General features: G+C 37.5%; 1 pseudogene; it reads left to right on the top strand.

Moving 5' to 3' along the window:
• The first annotated feature begins 1,813 nt into the window (after nucleotides 1–1,813).
• Nucleotides 1,814–4,433, top strand: LOC116589349 (annotated as a pseudogene).
• Nucleotides 4,434–4,759: the final 326 nt, after the last annotated feature.

The following is a 4,759-nucleotide window of genomic DNA, read 5'->3' as shown; positions in this document are numbered from 1 at the left end:
CTGCTACCTGATGTCCTCTCAGCCTGCTACTTCTCCGCCATCTTGACTCCTCCCCTCCTTGTATATATTTCTTGATGCAGCAAAGATATGAGAAAATTACCACATGATTTCATCACACAATATCACCGAATTTTTAATTTAGAGGGAAAACTGAATAATGGTCAATTAGATGATCTGTAAGCCAGGGCCATAAATGAGAGGTTTTCATAGAGAAAAGAATGTTACTACTTAATAATGACATACATGATATACATGATATGCTTAATAGAGAGCCTGACAAGAAAATTGAAACAATCTTTGGATAATTCACATTATTAAAGAGTTCTGTTTGCAAATATGTTTATGCATGGTCTTCAGAAAGAAAATCTTTATCAAAATTCTATTAATTTGTAGAATGTATGGGAAACTAATCACAAATTGAATAAGAAGATGCTATACAACATTTGACTTTCGATTTACTAGTCTAGTCACAACTCATAAAACACAGCGCCTGACTTTCCAGCCATTACAATGACACAAGTAAAGGAAGTAAAATACACATATATTAGAAAGGAAGAAACAAAACTCTCCTTATTTGTAGATGATGTGATTGTCTATCTAAAAATCCCAACAAATTTACAAAAATAAAAATGAAAATGCACAGAACTAACAAATGAGTTCAACAAGCTTATAAAATATAAGATAAACATACAGAAATAAATTGCATTTCTATACTAACAGTGAACACCTGATCACAAAATTAAAAATACAATACCACATATACTGGCTCAAAAATAATGAAATACATAGGTATAAATCTAACCAAACATGTGAAATATCTGCTTACTAAAATCTATGAAATGATTATAAAGGAAGTTTTTAAAGATCTAAGTAAATGGGGAAATATTTTCTGATTATGAACGGGAAGACTTCACAGAGTAAAGATGTCAAGTCTCAACAAACTGATGGGCACAGATTTAATCAATTCCTGTCACACTCTCAGCAAGATTTTTTGTAAATATATAAAAGATTATTCCAAAATTCATATGACAATGTATAGATCTCAGAATAGCTAAGACAACATTGACAGAAAAAAGAATAATGTGGGAGGAATTGGTCTGATTTCAAGTTTTTTCATATAGCTTCAGTATTCAAGACTGTGCAAATTGCAGAGAGTTAGACATATATAGATCGCTGGAACAGAATACGGAGTTTGGTAATGGATCCATTCAAACCTGCCTGATTTTGGCAAAAATGCAAAAACAATTCAATGTCGCCTTTTCCACAAGAGTTGCTGGCTGTTTTACCTTACACAAAAATTAACTAAACAGGAAACAACAGATGTTGGCGAGGACACAGAGAATGAGGAACCCTCTTACACTGTTGGTGGGAATACAGACAAGTACAGCCACTCTGGAAAACAGTATGGATGTCCCTCAAAATGTTAAAAATAGAGCTACCCTATGACCCAGCAACTGTGCTACTAGGTATTTACACAAAGCACACAAAACACTTATATGAATATGTGTTAACTTGTAAGAAACCATTTGCCATGTAGTTGTTTTCAGGAACCATGTGTGAAAATTCTCCCAGAACCCATAACCCACAAGCACAAAAATCACCTATCCAGGTGAAAGGAAACCAGTATTCTAACAGCCAAAAAAGCCTTTGAACTTGCTTTCATGTTTATATATATACAAGGGGAGAAACCTGAGGGAAATGAGAAAACAGGATTGTGTAAATTACTAAAGACAATACCTGCTTCTCCTTTTACCTCTGGTAACCAAAACACAAAAGAGATCAGATTAAAAGGAGAGAAAATGCCCACAGGGTAATGGCTATAAAGCATGAAGATGGCATAAACACCCTTGCCTTTCTCCTCATATTGTTACCTAAGGTAGGGACACTTTGCTATGCTGTGATTCTCTGAAGGGACAAGGAGGAGACAAGGAAAATATTCTGCAAACATAAACCAGAGAGGCAATAACTGAAAATAAAGTGCATGCAGCTGAAAATGAAGCATCAGTCTCTAGTAGTATCAATAAGATTCATGTAACTTCCTTCATATTACTGTTGCCAACCAAAGCAATAGTATCCCACGGACCATGTAAGACCAGCTCTAAATGACTATATTGTACAAGAGAAGGAATAATCATGCCAAAGCTAATGAACAGAAGATCGGGCTTCTTCTTCATTTTTCTTTTCAGCCAAGTAAGTTCTGAAGTGTCTGTTATAATTTAAAGAGAGGAGAGGCTTTTCAAAGTTAATAATTAGAAACTAATTAACAGCACTGAATGGTGTGTGTGCATTTGTATATGGGTTTGTGCAATTAAAATGTGAGAGATTTCTTAATTTCACAAATTGTAGAAAATGTTATACTTCTCATGATTATTGATATTTTTCTTCCCTTTCAAAGTTTGAAGTAGACGGATGTGAAAAACAACAGAGAATAAGAAGACCCTTTGGGAAATGAGTTAACATATTATCATCTTTGCCAATTAGCATTTATTGAGCAACTGGGCACTTGGTACTTCAAGAATCTCTACAGAGATTCTGTACTGAGATAGGCTTCTATATTCTGTAACTGCATGGTCATCTATTAGAGGACAAGATTAATCTGCTAATTCATTACATCATGCGGAATTATGCTTAGATTTGTTTTTCTAAGGGAAATTCTATTTTTATGTATTTTTTATTTATTTTTAAGACTTTATTTGTCAGAGAGAGAGAGAGAGCGAGCGAGAGCGAGCGCACAAGCAGGGGGAGTGGCAGACAGAGAGAGAAGCAGGCTCCCCATTCAGCAGGGAGCAGGATGCCAGACTTGATTCCAAGACCCCAGGATCATGACCTGAGCTGAAGGCAGATGCTTAAATGACTGAGCCACCCAAGCATCCCGGAAATTATATTTTTAAACAAGTTAATCTGTGTATCTTATTCAAATGTTCATAATTGGAAATTTATTTGTTTCAATAAATATGGTTTTAAATTTCAGCTGGAAGGAAATTTACCTTGTAAATTGTTGCTATGAGCACTGGGAGAGCTATGAACCAATTCTTGCCCATGGTGGTATGTATCTACAAGTTGGATTATTTTTTTCAATCTGATATCAGTGAGAGTAAACAGCTGGTTCACTCCAGGGGATAATTTTCCATGTTAAATGTCATTTAACATAAAATTCATTCTGATGCTATCAAATCTTCCTTTTTGTGGTGGGTCTAATTTGGTATCACTTTTTTACAACTGTTGTGATAGAATTAAACAATAGTTAATGGTGAGTATGGTCTGTGCTTGTCTGGGTGCAAAAAACTAATGTTCTTAATCCTTTCTGGAGTCTAAAACACTTAACCCCAAAAAATAGCTCTCATAGATGCAAACACAAACAGGGCCATTTTGAAGTTTTAGAGAAGTAAACAACAATTATAAATGTATTGGGAGTCACAAATTTATTCTCTCAGCAAGTCATATGTGGAGAAAAAACATAATTTCTTCGTATAATCTACATATCTTCAGCAAGAGAACCTACCCACTGGGAGGAAGAAAAAAAAAAAAATTAGTCCCAGATGCGTATTCCCACAGCCCGTTTACATAATGATTTTTCTTTGAGCTAATTGTTCAGCGTTGCTCTTATTGTTGCCTCAACATTTGCTCCTCTCTGATGTTGTGGTTTGATGTTTATGCGGAGAGAGACTCACGTGATGCCTTGGTAGACGAGTTAAGAAGGCAGAGAGCTTTGCATCATGTTGAGCTCCAAAGAGCAAGGGGGCAAGTGAGCGAGGCCAGCCCTCACCGATTCTTGGGCTTTGCTGGGTAAAGTAAGTAAGCTAGGGCAAAGGACAGCCTAAGAAGCCCAGAGACAAAATGTCATCATATGCATTCTTTGCCCAAACTTCTCAGAGGAGCACAAGACTAAGCACCGAGAGTCTTCCGTCAGCTTCTCAGAGTCAGCCCAGAAGTGATCAGAGAGATGCAAGACCACGTCTGCTAAAGAGAAATGAAAACACAGCCCTCTTAAGGGGAAACAGAAGAGAGTTCAAGGGTCTCAGTGCACCCATTTCGCCATTTTCTCAGTTTATTCTAAGCATCGCCCCCAGATCAAAGGAGACCATCCCGGCTTCTCTGCTGATGTGCTGCGAAGAAACGGGGAGAGACGTGCGGTGGGAACACGGCCACAGACCGCCGGCAGCCTCTGGCGAGGAAGGCTGCTAGGCTGGAGGCGAAATATGAAGAGGAGATTGCTGCATACCGAGCTAAAGGGAAGCCTGACGCATGCGGCAGAAAAGGTAGTCGTCAAGGCTGAAAAAAGCATGAAAAAGAAGGCAGAGGAGGAAGACGAGGAAGATAAAGAGGATGAGGAGGAGGAAGGTGAAGAAGCTGATGAGGGTAAAATTGGATCTAGCGCAGTTTTGTTTTGTTTTGTTTTGTTTTTTTCCTGTCTCTAAGTCATTTTACAACCCCACCCTGCCCCCTGTACCCAACTCCTTAAAAAAAAAAAAAAAGAAAAAGAAAAAAAAAAGAAATGCAAGTCTGTGTAAGATTTGTTTTTAAACCTTACAGTATCTTTTTTTGTTTTTTGGGTTTTTTTGTATGTTAACACACTACAGAATGAATCTTTAGATAGCCCTGTCCTGGTGATATTTTCAGTGGCCACTAACCGTGCCTGGGACAGTGTGGGGATGATAAATCAGTATGGAAAGTTACAGCATAACTTTCAACCTGTTGTTGTAACCAACAACAGGTTCTTGTTGATGCCCAGTACGGATTCGTTATGTATGGGGATGGC

Source organism: Mustela erminea, chromosome 4 (assembly GCF_009829155.1).
Source record: "Mustela erminea isolate mMusErm1 chromosome 4, mMusErm1.Pri, whole genome shotgun sequence".
NCBI lineage: Eukaryota > Metazoa > Chordata > Mammalia > Carnivora > Mustelidae > Mustela > Mustela erminea.
The sequence above is the reverse complement of the archived record's forward strand: the minus strand, read 5'-3'. Positions and strand labels throughout refer to the sequence as shown.